The following is a 21,318-nucleotide window of genomic DNA, read 5'->3' as shown; positions in this document are numbered from 1 at the left end:
TGGACAGTCCCAAGATTTAGGCTGCTAATCAGAAGGGGTACCTGGATTTAAGGTGGCATCTTGGGGGTGGAGAAATGAGGGAGGAAGTAAGACAGATGTGTATATCCTACCACCATCCTGCTGAAGAAAAGCAGCAATAATACAAGAACACATCTTCATGATAATGAACCTAGACTTCCCAAGGACAGGAAGCCAGACTATAGGCATTGACTTCTGTACTCCTGTGACAATTCTCATGGCAGTTTTCAACTGGATATTAACAAGTTTTCTAACTAAGCTACCTCCTCATACTGGCACACAATATTCAGCTGCTGAGAAGACAAGGGCCAAGGTAGCTGACGTTAAGGTCTGAGCCTCTCCTCTCCAACTAGTCCCAGCTAGTTTGTGGATTATATTGTTCCAAGACTTAATCTTGGCAGTGGTCTTCAGGTGTTGGCCATACGTAGCATTCTGATTTGCAATCCAGAACCACTCCGAGATATTTCAGGAAATCCTCATATCTAAGTATGATGTTGCAGAAGGTGAAATTCGGGGACTTGTGAGTTGGGCGGTTGATGAGGTGGAATGTGGAGACTATTGGGTTTATGAGGTTTCTGTCAGTCACCATAATCATTAATTCAGATCTTCTGTTAGGGTGCATTCCCAGAATAAAGATATAAAAATTTCCACTCTACACTCCCCCAGCTGGCTTTTTGGTATGCTTGTAAAGTACAACCATTAGTCAAAAGGTTTGTCTTATCTGGTATGCGTGTACTGTTTAGGAAGGGACTTTTGTGCCAGTACATAAAATGTTACTGGGTCTAGTACCAGTAAAAAGAATTAACTTAGTTAACTTTACATAGTAAATACAGCTCAATTGCAGCCAATTTCAGGGTTGGAGATTGGCAATTACATAGACAGCTGATACACAACACCAGAAAGAGAGAAAGAATTGGCCACTGGTGAAAATCCCTGTTTTTTCAAAAAGCAGACAGAACTGTACTGTTGTGCTCAGGAAGGGAAACACACCCGTGGATAATATTATTTTTGGATATTGTTATTTCCCTAACTTGCACACAATTTATACTGGCTAAATATTTTATTTGAGAAAAGGAAATTTTCACTTGAAGGAGGGAGTGAAGATAAAACCAAGTATTAGCATTCAAACCAATTTTTTCATCCTCTGAATATACATTTCTTCTCCTGTTGGAGCCTTAAAAAAAGCCATATCACCACCTTCAAGTTGGAGGCAGAGGGATGAAAACCTGCCAGATCCCCAGCCTGCACATGTGGAATAGGGTAATGTCATCCCCACTGAATCTTTCCCCTTTCCACAACCTCACAGAAGCCCTTGAGAGCTTGGGCTCTACAATACAAGAGAAGGTGAATCAGATAAACCACTGGCTCTCAAAAACCACACACAATTCTAAAATGTATAGGAAGTCTAGGACAGCAGGGTAAGGCAGCTTTGAATGTACTTGTGTATGAATACCCTAAATAGGTCCTCTTACTCCTCAACTTGGCAAGGAAATTTGGGAGGGTAATAGATGCAGAAATCTGTTGCTTAAACGACTTCTTAAACCTACCCAATTTACACAGTTACAAATAAAATTACACACCCACACACCACATTCACTTTCAAGCACACTGAAGGAGCTCAAACACCACACATGCTTTTTGCAATAATAATCAGTCTGGTAACATTTTTGTGGAAGACACCATCCAGCATCTCAATGTAACACCAGGCAAAGAAACATTTTTCTTGTGCAACATTCATTCCACAGAGGGACACCATGAGATTTCTCATGCCTATAGCATTTTAATAAGATGTCAGCAGGTGCAGCCTACTGCCCTGCATGCCTCCTTCCTCTAAGAAACAATGATATTGTTCAGTCTAATGTAGTGTTCTTTAAAGGAGTCTTTTCTATTGATTCAAAGGGTACCACAGGGAAGGAAGTCACCAAAGTTGCAAAGTCTCATCAAGTCCAGTAAGATCTCCCAGTATTATTTCATAGGAAGTATTCTCTTAGAGTGCTCTCTCAGAAGGAGGCGCCCTCCTGTTGAGGTAGCTGTGAACTAGTGAGCTGAGTCAAGAGACCTGGGTTCTTTACCCAAGTGCCACAAACTTCCTATACCTCATTTATGAGCTGGGGATAAGTGCTTTGAGATCTATCAAAGAAAGGCATGACTTAAGTACAAAGTGTATTATACATAAATAATACCATTTCTGCTGTGAGATTATACATTCTCTGAAAAGATCCTGCCTTTGTTACTAATGTGACAGCTCAAGGGCTCCTTGGTATGGAGGAAAGTTCTGAAGTATAACCCAATTCCATGGTAAAAGTTAAAATGATTGCTTCAGTCATAAAAAGAGGAAACAGAAGTATTGCTAGTTCCTCTTACTAGCTGGAAAGGGAAAGGCAACAAGCAGAAGCCATGTGCAAAATGGCCACTTTGTCTCTGCTAAATTTAAAGGGCCAGTCCTCAAAAGGGGTGCTGGGAAAGAGTTTGTATTGGGTCATAATATTACATGGGGATGGCTTAGCAGAAACCAGACCCGTACAAAGAAAGGCACTTTTATGGAAGGGATCATTTCTCTATCATACCACTATATCAGAGCTGGCTATTTTTTAAACACAAATATTTCCAGAGAGGGGAGTGGAAGGGCCTTGACCAATGATCGGAGGCAGTGGAACATAGCGAATAACGCCAAACAGGGACTTGTATTTCCGTTGAGGGGTTTTTTTTGGGGGGGGGGTGCAATATTTACTATTAAGCTACAGAACCTAAGACTTCATTTTAAGTGATTTTAGATTTCTGGATGTTTCACTAACAGGTGTAGCATTCAAGTGAGCTAACACCTGTAAATCCAATCTTGCAAAAAGACATTCAATGAGATTCTGTGCGGTACCTCCAAGAAACTCAGCATAGAACTTGTACCTACATGGAGAGGATGGAGGCTAAGGTGGCTTTAAATTCAGAGGGGTAGGAATAGCTCTTGGTGGAATTTAGCAAACTCTTCACATGGCCTAGGGATAGCAGTAGTGCTCAAGATCTCTGTGGTCCATGGCCTTGCCCAGGCATGCCACGATGCCCCAAGCATGTGGCAAAGCCCCATATACCAAGGCTTGAAAGGGGGTTCTTGGCGTGGAGGGGAGAGGAACAGCTTTATGGCTTCTCACTTCTTGCCTCTGATGAATTCTCCTCTGGCCATATCTGGGGCTTTTAGGACCTCTTTATGACACTGACCTTTTTACCTGGCATAAAAAGGATCCAAAGCAAGGGTGAGGAGCTCATCTATTGGCTTAAGTGAGATCAGAGTTAGGGCAAGACTGAACACTTTTGAAAATCCAATCCCAGTAGTAAAAGAGTAAGGCTAGTCCTAAACATAGGTCTTTTACTTTTCTAGCTGATAGGAGGCTCTCTGTAGCCCTAGCTGTTGAATGCTTGAGCATAATTACTTATGCCATTTTGAAAAGGCAGTAATACCCGACTTGATCTAGGTAAATAATTATTAACAACATGTGAATGACGACCTCAATTTGTTGCAAGAGTAGAGCAAAAATCCTTGCCAAAAATAAAAAAATAAATTAAAAAATCCTACATTTTCTTTTTGGCCCTTCCAACTAAGTGAGATAATGCTGCTACCAACTTTTCAAATGCAGCCTTCATCTAAAATGTTAGGGTTAAAAATGAATGTGAAAACCAGCTATCCTTCCAAGGTAAGGTTAAAATGTGAAAAGCATGTACTGATTGTTTGATTCAAACAACACTTTTACTGCTGTCTGAATCTCAGCTTGACAAAATTGAATTCAGACTATGGCCCCTGGAATGCTAATGTAGCCAGGTGAGTCATATATGTGAGTGTCAGATTTAACACGTAAAAGCATTTTTTAAAAAAATCCCAAGGATATGGAAGGAATTAAAAACAACCCACAACTCCAAAATCCCTTGTAGGATATCTGCATTCACTGTTAATTGGTCTCTGTTTCATATAGAAAAGAGTCACTACAGAATGGAGCATTTACACCTGCAACCTCTTGACTGATACTGTATCAGTATATATTATGCATATAGTTTTGCACTGAAGTCTGTTTTCCTCTTTCAACAAGATTTTTATTTCCTATCCTCCCTTGGGTTCCTGTAGCCTGAAGTGTTAGCAATGGCATATTCTGTTTATCGGGAGCTCTTAGAAAGTGATATTAGCAACCTTGTCAATAAACTGAAAGTATTTAATTGAGTCTGGGCTAGGTTTTAAATTTATGCTGATTAACTGAGACTCCTTACTGCTATTCATGTGCTGTACTTTTCTAACCTGACCTTGAGGTAACATTTCAAAGAGGTGCATGGAGGAAAATAACAAAAGGACCCTTTCACAATTTACTACCCATGAAGCGTTAGTTTACGTTTAAATTTTAATGTGGGGTTTGGACTTCTGCACAACAGTCCCATTAGAGTTCAAATTTATTTTTATTAAAAATGCAGAAAAGTTACTCCTTAAAACAGGATATTTTTTCTCCCCAACAGATTAAGAGATAAAATGAGTATTTAATACCATCACCACAGCTGTGGAAGCTTAAGGTGTAGTCTACTTTACAGTTGTAAAATCCAAATATATGGCATGATGTCGAGTTCTCACTGGAACGGTTGTGTGCTTCTGAGCCCTTGAGTGTCAAGAAAAATGACAGTTTCATTAGAACTTACAAAAGCAGAACTTCGCTCCAAAATGGGGATGTAAGGTGAGAAGAGATGAAGTTGAACAGGATCACGATTTTTTTGTTTACATTTTAGAATGGTAAACAGGAGAGTGGCCATCTTAACCATTTTAATTTTGTCGATCCAGACAGGAAGGAAGAGGGAAGAATTTTTTTTTAAAAAAACGGCTGGTATGTTATATATCCATACATTGATGGATATGCACAAGTCATGATCCTGAAAGTCTCTCAAACAGTACAATGTTGTTTTAATCCAGCATCAGTAAAATAAAGCTGAGAGCGGGTACAAGTAAAGTCTGTCACCAGACATAACTCTTTGCATTGAACGATGATTAAGTCAAGCACTTGTGCACCTAGAGCAAGATTCTGAGTGGCATAAAAGGGGTCTAAAATACCACCACAGATGCATGGGAATGCTTTTCTCCCATCCTTCTTTTATAATTCAACAGTATTTTTTGAATCATGTTTTATTTCCCTCATCCCAATCATCATTAGCGAGTAAAGAAAAAGCTTACTGCTCTTCCAAAAAGAAGAACCTAAGTAGTAAAATGAATTTGACTACCTGCCGCAAAGCGGCATGAAGCTGACCAACATGCTTTTTTGGGTAACTGCACACTAAAATTTGAAAGGTGGTTTCTCTGTTAGGTGAAATATACCAAAAAAACTGGATGGCAAAAGATGTTAATTTCTTGGTAATAAACAGCCACAAACCTTTGATCAGATCCTGTCACCCCCACTACAGTCTGGTATTTAATGTATTTAAGCAAAATGAGGCAAATCAAAGAAAAGTTTTTAATTGGTGGTTTAACTATATGATTAATGATGTCTCTTTAAAATAAATGGCTCTCCTGCTTAAAAACCCTGTTTTTGAAAAAGTCAGCTTCTTCTCCTTAATGACTCCACTTAATAGAAAGGCAAGCTGAACAACATATTGTATGAAACCCATTAGGTTTAGCATTTTCAAAGAAGCTGAAAAGTCCCCTGAATGATGTGTTACTAGTTGTTGATAACCAGTCTGGAAGTGATGAATCACCACCACATAAGTTGTAATTCAAAATGAATAGTAGCTTGCTTTGAAACATACAGTATAACAAAAATAGTTTCCATATTAAAGTAACCTATGACATTAATGATGAAAAGTGAAATTTAAAGTGCAAAGAATGTAAACCTCAGTCTCCCCTTTTATTCAGAAAGATAGGAAATTGTGGGCAGTCCTGCCAATTTGGTAGCATGCATATGCGCCACCCCTCAGGATTTCAAAATTAGGTCTAGTCTACACATGAAAAATTTGTTAACGGCAAACTATTCATGTAGACAGTTTCTATTGTCAAGAGTGTCCTTTTGCCATTGTAGCTTATACCAGTTCCTGTAGCAAAATAAGCTATTCCTGGCAAGATATATATTACTTTTTGCTGGTGTAACTGTATTTATACTAGGGCATTTCCCAGCATAGTAAATATGAGGGGGGGGGAGGAAATCACACCCTTAAACATAGCTATTCCAGAAAAAAAAAATTAAGGTAGACCACGCCTTAGAGCCAGTAGATTGATCTGACCCTTTGAAAGTCTCCCGAAGGGACTATAGAATCCTACTCTCCTATTTTTAGGGATAATTCAGCAGGTAGGTCCATGGAGTGATTTTCAAAGGATAAATGCCCATGAAAAGTAACGACTCACCAAGGGAGGTGGTGGTGAGGGTAACTGAACAGCTAGGTAGAAGAATGCCTTTACTTCTGAGATGGCACAATGTTAGGCTCACCATTTAGAAAATAAAAGCCACTGACATGGCTAATAAATAAATTGCACAATCCACTATATCCAGCATTTAAAGTTCTTTTGAATATTATACTTGTAATTTCAAACAATGGAATGTATAAAGATGTTGGGGGGGGCACCATCAGCATAAATACATTAGCAATATGAGCAATCACCTTCATTTTAGTGCTGAGTTATTAGTGCCCAGACTCTACTGAATGAGAGTTCAGTGTTGGGATTTGAATAGTAGCGGATCCATTGGCCCCCACCTTCTCCTTATACAAGCCACTTGTATGCGCTGTCTCTAGCCTAACTGCCTATGGTGTTTCTAAGATGCCTATCACCTTGGTACCCAAGTACCAAGACCTACAGTGAAAATAGTACTAATTCTCTCTGTTCCCATCCCACAAACAGGGGTGTGTGACCTGTACTCATTCTGTTCCATTCAGGGCCCACCACACCTGCAAGGAGAAGCAGGCCAGGATTTGTTCTTAAACATCAATGGGGTCTTAATCCTGGAAAATGCTAAGCACTAGAGCTGCTCAGGAGCTTTTCAACAAGCCATTTTTTCCATTACCAAATGATGATTCATCGAGGTTTCTCACATCCAGCCTATGAGAAAGTCAGGCCACCCTATTCAATAGCCCACTGATTCAGACCACCACCAACCTACAAAGTCAGTCTCTCTCCTGTTGGAGCTGTTCCAATTTGTATAAATAATTAAATATTCACTGGATTAGAGAGAAACACATGCACACTCTACACTGCCCTAACTTCTAGATTATGGAATCCCTCTCTACCCCAATGAGCATTTAATTCTTTATACAAAGTGGAACAGCTCCAACAGGAGAGAGAATGACTGTATAATTTGGTGGTAGTCTGAATCAGACAGACTTGCTGGGTCTGCCACATCCCAGGTACATACCCTAAAAACAAAACAAAACAACAAAAAAAACTGACTAAAAATTTCAAAAGGTCTCTCACTAGGCAGGACTTCCCCTCAGCTTCCCAAGGACTCACTACCATGCCCACAGTCTCTTCCATGTAGTTTTATTATCTAAACTTAGACAAACAAGCAGCTCCCCAACTCACCTTTCACATCTCAGGATCTCACTACCTCCCAGGGGCCTCTAGAAGTCTTGCTTCTACATGCATACAACTAGTTCTGATATAGTGGCTGCCTTTCTGATCCTTTACAACCTCAGGTGAAGACCCACCCAATTAATTGATCCAACTGGGAGCAACTGTTCTGGCATAGGGTGCTGGACATACTTCAGTTATAAGAGCCAGCCACCCAGTGATAGTCTCATTTGCACTCTACATAGGGATGAAAACAAATACCAAAACCTCAAAAAAATTAACAAAATGGAATTCTTGGCTTTTGTCTACTGAGCACCATTGCCATAATCCAGTAAAACACATATATAGTCCCATTGAAATCATGCCCTGAAAGTTCAGCACATACTTAAATACTTCGCTGAATGAGGGCAAGAGCATTCAGCACCTTCCAGGATCAAATCTGAAGTTAGTCAGAAGGGCGGGTTCCAAATATTTGAAGTTTCAACAATTTTTGGGGGAAAAAATGCAATGTATGTTGCTTTTTCAACCACCTTTTAGAGTGATTGAAATGTTTTCAAAATTTTCTGTTAACCAGAACTAAGAAGCCATGTACGATTTTACAATAAGAGATTGTTTTTGTCATATTTGTAATTAATTTGAAAGATGAACAGGGTAATTCCATTCTCCAGCTATTCCACAATTTGGAACATTTCAGCCTGTAGCCCATAGTATAAATGTTACTGGCATGAAAGCAAAAGGAGCCTTATCAAAGCTTATGAGCTTCTGTAACAACAAAGTACTCTTGGACAGAAAAGTGATTTTGGAAATAAAAACTATATAAAGTTTATAAAATGTTTATTTTGTTGTTCAGTGCAAACCTTTACATTAATTTAAAGTCTTTTCATGTAATGTAAAATCAAAGATACGTTGTTTCCTCATTTCTACTTAGGATATTTTTGTGAGAGGAAGTAGGGCTTTTTGCTATAATGAAATAAAAGCTTGAAGAATTCTTCATACTGCTCTATATTTAGTTCCTAAGATGGTTTTATAATGAATGTTTATAGATTTTCAGCATTATGTCTTCAGAGTTTCCCCTATATTATCTCTAAAAAGTGACTCAAGAACCTGAATTCATAAGAAATTTGTTTAAAACAATTTAAGTATAATGGGTTAGATCTTCAGCCTATGTAAATTGGTGTAGCAATTTAGAAGTCAGTGGAGCTATTCCCATTTACAGGATCTGGCTCAATATATGTTGGGGATATGGACTTTGTAAAGCCTGGATACTTTAGACCATACCATTACCTTTTTAGGTGCTCAAATGCAAAACTATGAATAGATCGCAGATTATTCATGCAATGACTTTAAAGGGTCAAATATACTTAAATATGTAATATAAACTCAGAACTCCTGAAAAAATGAAATGTTGTGCAGTTATGATTTACCAATTTTTTTTACATAAAGCCTAAAATGGAAGTTTTTCCTCATGCAAAACTATTGAAACCAGTGGGTGTTTTGCCTGAATAAGGAGTTTAAGATTAGGACCACAAGGATTTTATCAAAAAAAGAAAAGGAGTACTTGTGGCACCTTAGAGACTAACAAATTTATTAGAGCATAAGCTTTCGTGAGCTACAGCTCACTTCATCGGATGCATTTGGTGGAAAAAACAGAGGAGAGATTTATATACACACACATAGAGAACATGAAACAATGGGTTTATCATACACACTGTAAGGAGAGTGATCACTTAAGATAAGCCATCACCAGCAGCTGGGGGGGGGGAGGAGGAAAACCTTTCATGGTGACAAGCAAGGTAGGCTAATTCCAGCAGTTAACAAGAATATCAGAGGAACAGTGGGGGGTGGGGTGGGAGGGAGAAATACCATGGGGAAATAGTTTTACTTTGTGTAATGACTCATCCATTCCCAGTCTCTATTCAAGCCTAAGTTAATTGTATCCAGTTTGCAAATTAATTCCAATTCAGCAGTCTCTCGTTTGAGTCTGGTTTTGAAGCTTTTTTGTTGAAGGATAGCCACTCTTAGGTCTGTGATCGAGTGACCAGAGAGATTGAAGTGTTCTCCAACTGGTTTTTGAATGTTATAATTCTTGACGTCTGATTTGTGTCCATTCATTCTTTTGCGTAGAGACTGTCCAGTTTGGCCAATGTACATGGCAGAGGGGCATTGCTGGCACATGATGGCATATATCACATTGGTAGATGCGCAGGTGAACGAGCCTCTGATTGTGGGGCTGATGTGATTAGGCCCTATGATGGTATCCCCTGAATAGATATGTGGACAGAGTTGGCAACGGGCTTTGTTGCAAGGATAGGTTCCTGGGTTAGTGGTTCTGTTGTGTGGTGTGTGGTTGCTGGTGAGTATTTGCTTCAGGTTGGGGGGCTGTCTGTAAGCAACGACTGGCCTGTCTCCCAAGATCTGTGAGAGTCATGGCTCGTCCTTCAGGATAGGTTGTAGATCCTTGATGATGCGTTGGAGAGGTTTTAGTTGGGGGCTGAAGGTGATGGCTAGTGGCGTTCTGTTGTTTTCTTTGTTGGGCCTGTCCTGTAGTAGGTGACTTCTGGGTACTCTTCTGGCTCTGTCAATCTATTTCTTCACTTCAGCAGGTGGGTATTGTAGTTGTAGGAATGCATGATAGAGATCTTGTAGGTGTTTGTCTCTGTCTGAGGGGTTGGAGCAAATGCGGTTATATCGTAGCGCTTGGCTGTAGACAATGGATCGAGTGGTATGATCTGGATGAAAGCTAGAGGCATGTAGGTAGGAATAGCGGTCAGTAGGTTTCCGACATAGGGTGGTGTTTATGTGACCATCGCTTATTAGCACCGTAGTGTCCAGGAAGTGGATCTCTTGTGTGGACTGGTCCAGGCTGAGGTTGATGGTGGGATGGAAATTGTTGAAATCATGGTGGAATTCCTCAAGAGCTTCTTTTTTATTGTGATTAACAAAATGCAGTTGTATGCACATAGTGGAGACGCAGTGCAGGTAAAAAAAAAAGTGTTACAGTAGAAGGGAATGTAGCTACAATATAGAGGGTTGGGCTGTCACCTCCATTTATAATCTGGGGGGACCCTATGCATGGTAGGAAAGTGAAGAAGGAGATACACTCTGTCTAATACCATGCTTGCTCTCTTGTTCCATTAACTTGCCCCTGCCCTTGTTCCATGAGGAAGGAACTTCTCAGATTTCAGAAAGTGGGGTAGGCAAAATATCATGAAGACCTTAATATTCTCTGTAAAGATTCCTTCCCCACTCTGAACTCTAGGGTAGAGATGTGGGGACCTGCATGAAAACCCCCTAAGCTTATTTTTACCAGTTTAGGTTAAAACTTCCCCAAGGTACAAACTATTTTACCTTTTGCCCTTGGACTTTATTACTGCCACCACCAAGCGTCTAACAGATATATATTTGAGAAAGAGCCTGCTTGGAAAAGTCTTTCCCCCGAAAATCCTCCCCAAACCCTACGCCTCCTTTCCTGGGGAAGGCTTGAGAAAAAATCCTCACCAATTTGCATAGGAGAACACAGACCCAAACCCTTGGATCTTAAGAACAATGAAAAAGCAATCAGGTTCTTAAAAGAAGAATTTTAATAGAAGAAAAAAAGTAAAAAAGAATCACCTCTGTAAAATCAGGATGGTAAATACCTTACAGGGTAATCGGATTCAAAACATAGAGAATCCCTCTAGGCAAAACCTTAAGTTACAAAAAGACACAAAAATAGGAATATACATTCCATTCAGCACAGCTATTTTATCAGCCATTTAGATTCTGTTTTCTTTAATGCGTATCTAGCTAGATTTCAGAGTAGCAGCCGTGTTAGTCTGTATTCGCAAAAAAGAAAAGGAGTACTTGTGGCACCTTAGAGACTAACAAAATTATATTTGAGCATAAGCTTTTGTGAGCTACAGCTCACTTCATCGGATGCATCTGATGAAGTGAGCTGTAGCTCACAAAAGCTTATGCTCAAATAAATATCTAGCTAGATTACTTACTAAGTTCTAAGACTCCATTCCTTTTCTGTTCCTGGCAAAAGCATCACACAGACAGAGAGAACCTTTGTTTCTTCCCCCCATCCAGCTTTGAAAGTATCTTGTCTCCTCATTGGTCATTGTGGTCAGGTGCCAGCGAGGTTATCCTAGCTTCTTAACCCTTTACAGGTGAAAGGGTTTTGCCTCTGGCCAGGAGGGATTTTAAAGGTGTTTACCCTTCCCTTTATATTTATGACATTCTCTGTGGTTGAAAATTGGGTTGGGCTATGGAAAAATGTCCAATTAACATCTTCATTGCCTGATCTCCACAACAAAACAGTTTGTTGTCTGGATATACTGCAAGAAGGACAGGAGACTTGTTATGGGTTTTAATCAGGCTGCAACTTTATTATATAGATGTCTGGGACACCCTGCAGATAAAGTGTACAGTGCAGGCAAATCCATGCTTATTCAAATCAATTCTCCGGGGCTTCCACCAAGCCCCGCTTTGTTTATTCCATGCTTATTCAAATCAATTCTCTGGAGCTTCCACCAGCCCCCCTTTGTTTCCATCCAGATCCACCAGCCGACCCATGGCTTGGACCTTACCGTCCACCAGCCTCGTCAGTGGGTTAAGGAGGGCTATGAGAATGGAGAGGGGGGAGGGCGTGTTGGCTCCCTGCCATACCGATCATAGAAGTCCCCGAACCCCCTCCCCCATTCTGTTCCTTTATCCAGAACCTTCTTTTAAGTCCTTTACCGGGCCATTTATCTGGTCACTGGCTGCCCTCCCGATGGAGTACCTGCACTAAACATCTGCCCAATATTACAAAACAAGTTGCGACGTATGGCCTGCCACCTTTTCTATTCACCAGAAAAGGTCCATCCTCACACCCGCTGTGAGGAAGGCAAAAAAACCCACACTCCACCGAAGCCAATTCCGGTGGTGCGGGAAAAATTCCTTCCCAGCCCTCCTTTAAAAGGGGCGACTAGCGTAATGCCCACAGCAGGTCCTAACCCAGCCTGCCATTCACCTCCACTAGGGGAGGGAGGGTGGCCGCTGGCTTCCTCGCTGCTTGGACATAGAGACTTGCCCCACCCAGGTTTCGTACCTTTATGCACATTCCTGGTGTTGAGGGGGGTGAATCATTGCTGCAAAGCTGACCACCAAGCATCTTTTACATCAGTTTCTGACCTTCTTCCTCTCCCCCGCACTCAACTACAAAGCAGAGCTGCCCTTCTTTGGGTAAGCCCAGACAAATTCTGCCCCCCTTTAATTGTGGTGCAGTCAACTTCAGCAAGACCCTAAACTAAGAGTCTCTGCAAAGTGTCAGAATTCCTCAGTTTTTCTATCACATGGACTGTGACCCAACGGGGGAAAAAAATCAAATCACCAGCAGTATTCGCTACCCACTATCTTACTTACTTGTAATGAAAGAATCCTTTATAACTTCTCAGTCAGGATTTGCCAACACCGTATCAATTTAGAGATACTGTTAGAAGGAGAAGCAGCCAGCTGAATTGTTAATAGTTGCTAAACTGCAACTTCTTGCCCCTTGTATATATTTACAAGCTGCTATTTTGTGCATTCAAATCAGGTATCTGCCAGCTGTACTTACAGTTGCCTGTTTCAATTAAAAAATATAGAGCTTGCAAACAGATGCATTGTCAAATATTGCAGCCCCACTTAAGAATGACCATTGGAAATTTTTTGTTCTTTTGTTATACAGTAAGCAGCAATGGAAAGCATACTATATGTGATTTTCACAACACATAATTGTGTTAACTTTAAAAGGAAAATCTCCATGTTGTATTTTAGGTTAACACAGTGAATTATTTTGTGGAAAATGTGATTTGAAATGTCCTGCTTTGTGTGCAATTTGATAATGAGTTGTACAAAATATGAAATAAAATAATCAGTTGTCTAGCTTAATATGTTTACATACATAAATATGTTCCTTAAAAGTTCCTTATAAATATAGATTCAGCTATGTATGAATGGAATTACTCATGGAGTAAAATACAACTCCACTAAATAAAACTGGGAGATCTAAGCCCATAATCTGTTTGAAGATTTTTGTGACAAGTTTAAGGCATATATTTAAAGCATGTTAAATATTCTTAGTATATCTCCTAATCTTAATTTGTTTATGAATATAGTAAGAGGTTAAACACAGTACCATCCTTATCTTCAACTTCTTTCCTTTTGACAGTTCTTACCTAATGCTAAGAGTGGAATAAGTTTACTCTGTAGTGAGTGAACAGGTTTCTTTCTTCAAATGATATCCATTTTTTCTTTAAATTTGTTTTGGTTGAATATATTTACCTGGTCTCTGAATGTTTATTATTAGGCTAAACATGAATAAAGAAGCTTGGTGTTTTATGTCATCCACTTGCTTTTTCAGAAGTCATGGCATTTTGTTGGTAATAATAATTAGATAGTTTAATATTCATATAATCAAGAAGCCTCTATCTATCTATAACAATCTTGAAACCATAAAAGGTTTTGAAGCAAACAGCTCTGCAAAGTTATCCAACATACCAGAAAGAGCCATTTCTAACATCATTCAGGTTTTTTCCATCAAAGCAATGATTATTTTAATGGTTGATGGGAGGGATTGCTGTTTCAAAAACACTTTCCATTATGACAGGTTTCAGAGTAGCAGCCGTGTTAGTCTGTATTCGCAAAAAGAAAAGGAGTACTTGTGGCACCTTAGAGACTAACAAATTTATTAGAGCATAAGCTTTCGTGAGCTACAGCTCACTTCATTGGATGCATTTTTTTATATACCTTGCTAACTTTACAAAACTTGCATCTTTTTAGGCTGAAGTTTTCTATATATGCTCTCTGAAAAAGAATGTGATATTTGTGTTCATACACGTATGTATATACAATTTGAGCAATAGCTATTAAGTCAGAATCATTTTTTAGTTTTGAATATTGATATACATTAGTGAATATTCAAATATATTTCTCTCCTTGTGGAACAAAGTTTCAACAGCAATTTTCTGAACAGAGCTATAGCAAAATTGATTGGAATTTCAAACTTGGCATGGATGTAAGGCAGAATCCTCCACCCTCTGAAGGAAATGCAAGTTTGTATTTTACTTCTGTGAGTGCAGGATCAGGGCTTAGGTCCTTTTAAGGAACATATACATGCTTAGCTTTGGCTTGGGGGGGGAATAAAAGTAAAATAGTTAAACTATTGAAACCACTTCTGAGCATGCTCCCTGACCCCTTACTAAGATTTCTGTACAAATTCTATTCAATTCTTATACCACTTTCATCAGTAGAGTACCTGAACACCTCCTAGTAATCCATTTAGTGACACAACTAACATCTGTCAGGTGTGGTTTATTCTCTCTCTAATCCTCTACCAAGGGAGAAAAAAAACCCTTCAATAGAGCTTACTGAAACCTCTTCTCTTTGTGACATTATTGCACAGTCTGCCTGCCTGGCCTAGTGGTCAGAGCAGGTCAGAACCAAAGTCAGAGTCCAAATTCCAAAGCCAAAGGTCAAAAACAGAGTCAGAGCCAGAAATCAGAGCTGAGAGTCAGAACTGGATTACCTGGAATCAGGGAAGGTAGAAGCAGGGCTTGGAAAGGACTGGAACAAGGCAGGATCTAGGCTGGAGCAAAGCTGGGTGCAGGGCTTGAAGTGAGGTGAGCACAGGGAGGCAGAAAATCTGCAGACATGTGCATGTGGCAGCTGCTGATCTTTTGTCTTTGTTGGTTTTGGTGCAGCAGTCCCATGATACGAGGCTACGACCCCACTTCATTCCTTGTTAGCGTGGAGTTTTTTAAAGATATATATCCTTTGTTTAGTATCTTTAAAGAAATCCAACACTTTTTTTTGCACTAGTCCATTTTCCTGACATTCTCACTAGTCGCTCTAGGGAAAAATCTTAGATTCCAAGCTTACTCAATTTTTCATAAAGAAACATTCTTTCCGTAGAATATTGCCGACAATGCCATAGAATATGATCAACAGTTTCTTTGGTTTGATACATATTACACAGCTCACCTGTATGTCTTTTTAATGAGTTTAACTTATCATTTAAGGCACAATGTCCTGCTAGCACTCTAAAAATGACTACTTCACTTTTTCTATCATGACTGGATTGTAGTACTCTCTTTAATTTTTGAGCATGCTTCATAAAACCTTTCATAGAATATCAGGGTTGGAAAGGACCTCAGGAGGTCATCTAGTCCAACCTCTGCTCAAAACAGGGCCAATCCCCAACTAAATCATCCCAGCCAGGGCTTTGTCAAGCCTGAGCTTAAAAACTTCTAAGGAAGGAGATTCCACCACCTCCCTGGGTAACGCATTCCAGTGTTTCACCACCCTCCTAGTGAAAAAGTTTTTCCTAATATCCAACCTAAACCTCCCCCACTGCAACTTGAGACCATTACTCCTTATTCTGTCATCTGCTACCACTAAGAACAATCTAGATCCATCCTCACTGGAACCCCCTTTCAGGTACTTGGAAGCAGCTCTCAAATCCCCCCTCATTCTTCTCTTCCACAGACTAAACAATCCCAGTTCCCTCAGCCTCTCCTCATAAGTCATGTGTTCCAGTCCCCTAATCATTTTTGTTGCCTTCTGCTGGACGTTTTCCAATTTTTCCACATCCTTCTTGTAGTGTGGGGCCCAAAACTGGACACGGTACTCCAGATGAGGCCTCACCAATGTCGAATAGAAGGAAACTATCACGTCCCTCGATCTGCTAGCAATGCCCCTACTTATACATCCCAAAATGCCATTGGCTTTCTTTGCAACAAGGGCACACTGTTGACTCATATCCAGCTTCTCGTCCACTGTAACCCCTACGTCCTTTTCTGCAGAACTGCTGCCTAGCCATTCGGTCCCTAGTCTGTCACGGTGCATGGGATCCTTCCGTCCTAAGTGCAGGACTCTGCACTTGTTGTTGTTGAACTTCATCAGATTTCTTTTGGCCCAATCCTTAAATTTGTCTAGGGCCCTCTGTATCCTATCCCTACCCTCCAGCGTATCTACCTCTCCTCCCAGTTTAGTGTCATCTGCAAACTTGCTGAGGGTGCAATCCACACCATCCTCCAGATCATAAATGAAGATACTGAACAAAACCGGCCTGAGGACCGACCCTTGGGGCACTCCACTTGATACCAGCTGCCAACTAGACATGGAGCCATTGATCACTACCCACTGAGCCCGACAATCTAGCCAGCTTTCTATCCACCTTATCATCTATTCATCCAGCCCATACTTTTTTAACTTACTGGCAAGAATACCGTGGGAGACCGTGTCAAAAGCTTTGCTAAAGTCAAGGAACAACACATCCACTGCTTTCCCCTCATCCACAGAGCCAGTTATCTCTTCATAGAAGGCAATTAGATTAGTCAGGCATGACTTGCCCTTGGTGAATCCATGCTGACTGTTCCTGATCACTTTCCTCTCCTCCAAGTGTTTCAGAATTGATTCCTTGAGGACCTGCACAATGATTTTTCCAGGGACTGAGGTGAGGCTGACTGGCCTGTAGTTCCCAGGATCCTCCTTCTTCCTTTTTTTAAAGATGGGCACTACATTAGCCTTTTTTCAGTCGTCCGGGACCTCCCCCAATCACCATGAGTTTTCAACGATAATGGTCAATGGCTGTGAAATCACTTTCGCCAACTCCTTTAGCACTCTCGGATGCAACACATCCGGCCCCATGGACTTGTGCTCGTCCAGCTTTTCTAAATAGTCCTGAACCACTTCTTTCTTCACAGAGAGCTGGTCATCTCCTCCCCATGCTGTGTTGCCCAGTGCAGCAGTCTGGGAGCTGACCTTGTTTGTGAAGACAGAGGCAAAAAAAGCATTGAGTACATTAGCTTTTTCCATATCCTCTGTCACTAGGTTGCCTCCCTCATTCAGTAAGGGGTCCACACTTTCCTTGGCTTTCTTCTTATTGCTAATATACCTGAAGAAACCCTTGTTACTCTTAACATCTCTTGCTAGCTGCACCTCCAGGTGTGATTTGGCCTTCCTTATTTCACTCCGGCATGCCCGAGCAGTATTTTTATACTCTTCCCTGGTCATTTGTCCAATCTTCCACTTTTTGTAACCTTCATTTTTTGTGTTTAAGATCAGCAAGGATGTCACTGTTAAGCCAAGCTGGTTGCCTGCCATATTTCCTATTCTTTCTACACATTGGGATGGTTTGTCCCTGTAACCTCAATAAGGATTCTTTAAAATACAGCCAGCTCTCCTGGACTTCTTTCCTCCTCACGTTATTCTCCCAGGGGATCCTGCCCATCAGTTCCCTGAGGTTGTCAAAGTCTGTTTTTCTGAAGTCCAGGGGCCGTATTCTGCTGCTCTCCTTTCTTCCCTGTGTCAGGATCCTGAACTTGACCATCTCATGGTCACTGCCTCCCAGGTTCCCATCCACTTTTGCTTCCCCTACTAATTCTTCCCTGTTTATGAGCAGCAGGTCAAGAAGAGCTCTGCCCCTAGTTGGTTCCTCCAGCACTTGCACCAGAATATTGTTCCCTACACTTTCCAAAAACTTCCTGGATTGTCTGTGCACCGCTGTATTGCTCTCCCAGCAGATATCAGGGTGATTGAAGTCTCCCATAAGAACCAGAGCCTGCGATCTAGTAACTTCCATTAGTTGCTGGAAGAAAGCCTCGTCCACCTCATCCCCCTGATCCAGTGGTCTATAGCAGACTCCCACCATGATATCACCCTTGTTGCTCATGCTTCTAAACTTAATCCAGAGACACTCAGGTTTTTCTGCAGTTTCATACCGGAGCTCTGAGCAGTCATGATGCACTCTTACATACAATGAAACTCTCCCACCTTTTCTGCCCTGTCTGTCCTTCCTGAACAGTTTATATCCATCCATGACAGTACTCCAAACATTTGAGTTATCCCACCAAGTCTCTGTTATTCCAATCACATCATAATTCCTTGACTGTGCCAGGACTTCCAGTTCTCCCTGCTTGTTTCCCAGACTTCTTGCATTTGTGTATAGGCACTTGAGATAACTTGCTGTTTGTCCTGCCTTCTTAATATGAGGCAGGAGCCCTCCCCTTTCGTGTTCTCCTGCTCGTGCTTCCTCCTGGTATCCCACATCCCCACTTACCTCAGGGCTTTGGTCTCCTTCCCCCGGTGAACCTAGTTTAAAGCCTTCCTCACTAGGTTAGCCAGCCTGCTTCCAAAGATGATTTTCCCTCTCTTCGTTAGGTGGAGCCCATCTCTGCCTAGCACTCCTCCTTCTTGGAACACCATCCCATGGTCAAAGAATCCAAAGCCTTCTCTCCGACACCACCTGCGTAGCCATTCATTGACGATTCGACAGTCTCTACCCAGGCCTTTTCCTTCTATGGCGAGGATGGACGAAAACACCACTTGTGCCTCAAACTCCTTTATCCTTCTTCCCAGACACACGTAGTCCGCAGTGATCTGCTCAAGGTCATTCTTGGCAGTATCATTGATGCCCACATGGAGAAGCAGGAAGGGGTAGCGATCCGAGTGCTTGATGAATCTCGCAGGCTCGCCGTCACATCGTGAATCCTAGCTCCTGGAAAGCAGCAGACTTCTCGGTTTTCCCGGTTGGGGCGGCAAATAGATGACTCAGTCCCCCTGAGGAAAGAGTCCCCGACCACCACCACTGCCACCTCCTCTTCGGAGCAGTAGAACCCCCATCCCTAGGACAGTGCATCTCATGCCTTCCAATCGGCGGAGTCTCCTTCTGTTCCCTTCCCTCAGATGTATCATCTAGTCCACTCTCCGCATTAGTAGCTGTGGAGAGAACATGAAAACGGTTGCTTACCTGTATCTGCGCTGCTTGTACATGGACGCTCCCCTTTCTTCTTCTGGAGGTCACATGCTGCCAGATTTCTTCACCATCCTCCTGTCACTGCTGAGCAGCCTGCTCTGAATCTTCAGAACACTGTGCCCGTAGAAGCATATCCTGACGTCTGTCCAGGAAATCTTCAGTTTCTCTTATGCAACTTTGTGCTTTTGTTTCCTTAGTTCATAGTTCTTGCCACTCCTTTGAAAACTCCTATGTGACTCCACTTTTAAATTCTTATCTACTCAAAGGTATCTTAATATTCACCTCTTCATCTTTTTAGAGCATGTTTTGCTGCTTTGTCAGCCATTTCATTTCCAGATAGTCCGATATGCTCTTGTTACAGAAACTTGCATGTGCTATTTCTGTTGTTAGGGACATTATTTCACTTATGTCATCTCTGATTTTCAGAGTCCTTGTTCTGATTGTCATAATGCCAGACAAGAAAATCAGATAAATTACAGCTGCAGCCAGTCGTACATCCCTTACCCAGGTGCCAATGTTATCCCCATTAGTTCAGCCATCAAAACAGTCTCATAATTTGACAGTCTTTTAGATTTCTGTATTCCAGGATTAGAACACAAAAGGCTGTTCCCACTCTACCGGAACTGTCATCTTTTGATCCATCTGAATAAACGTGGCAAAACTGGCCCCATTTTTCATAAATAAATTCAGAAATGTCATTGGTCATAATGTGTGGTTTTTTTCCTTCCATTGATTTTTTCATACAATTCCACATCCCAAATGGGGGAATAACCGTTCAACACTACTTTAATTTCTTATGGCTAAAAAGTTTTAGTTCTCAATTTTCTTTGTACAATGTCTCCTTGCCCCCTTTTTGAACCAATAGCATGAGGAAGTCTGTGTCATATAACTTTGGCCTAAGCACCCAAGAATCTTCATAAATCTGTTGTGTACCTCTATTTGCATTATTCCCTTTTACATTTGCCCAGAAAGTTAGATCTAGTAGTTTCATCGTCAGATTTATATCCACCATATTCATCCTAGTGCTTCTCCAGCGGCTATTTGCAACACACACACTGTTGTTATCATTGCACCACATGCCAGTCATAGACCTTGGGCCTGGAGCAGTTCCAATTTTCTAAAAACTGTTTGATGCTAAACCAAAAGCTTGGCATCTGCAGTCTAAAACTGATCTTATTAATGCTTTATACATCATCATCAATACCTTATTGACACCCCCATTTGTTTCCAGCTACACTTTTAAATAAGTTCATCCTACTTTTACACTTTTGTTTGATATTATCTAGGTGACCTTTCCAAGTTAATATATTATCAAACACTACTCCTAGGAACTTAAACTTTTGAACTGTCTGAATATTTTCATCATAAAGAAATAAGTCCCAGTCTTCCCTAATTTTCTTCCTGATTAAAAGCATTCCCATAGTTTTTGTAAGTGAGAATTTAAATCCCCAATCATTTCCCCACTTGGAAATTCTCTGGAGTGACTCATTTGTCTTTTCCACGGCTACTTTAAGTCTTTTATGCTTTGTCCACACAGCACAGTCGCCTATAAAAAAGGAAATATCTATTCCTGTCTACTCACTTTCCAGGAGGTCATTTATCATAATGGAAAACAAAGTAGGGCTAATAATATTCCCTTGTGACGTTCCATCTGTAAGCTTGTTGGGTTTTGATAATGCTGTTTCCACTTTGACTTGTAGAGTTCTATCACTTAAGTCCCATATCCACCAAAACATTCTTCCTTTAATTCCAACTTTGGCTAGTTTATACAGGAGGCCTTCCCTTCATAGCATGTCAGATGCTATTTCAATGTCCAGGAAGACTTATAAAGTTTTTAGTCCTTATGCTTTTTTGTTGTGCCATTTCTAATCTCCCTATATGATCAACTGTGCATCTTCCTTTTCTGAAACCACTTTATAGCCCAGTTATCATATCATTTTTCTCCAGGGATTCCATTAGTCTTACATTTATCCCTTTTCCATGATTTTCCCCACACATGGTATGAGGTCTATAGGCACCAGGTTTTGTA

The sequence above is a fragment of the Dermochelys coriacea genome, chromosome 4 (genome assembly GCF_009764565.3).
Source record: "Dermochelys coriacea isolate rDerCor1 chromosome 4, rDerCor1.pri.v4, whole genome shotgun sequence".
NCBI lineage: Eukaryota > Metazoa > Chordata > Testudines > Dermochelyidae > Dermochelys > Dermochelys coriacea.
This window is presented reverse-complemented; position numbering follows the sequence as displayed.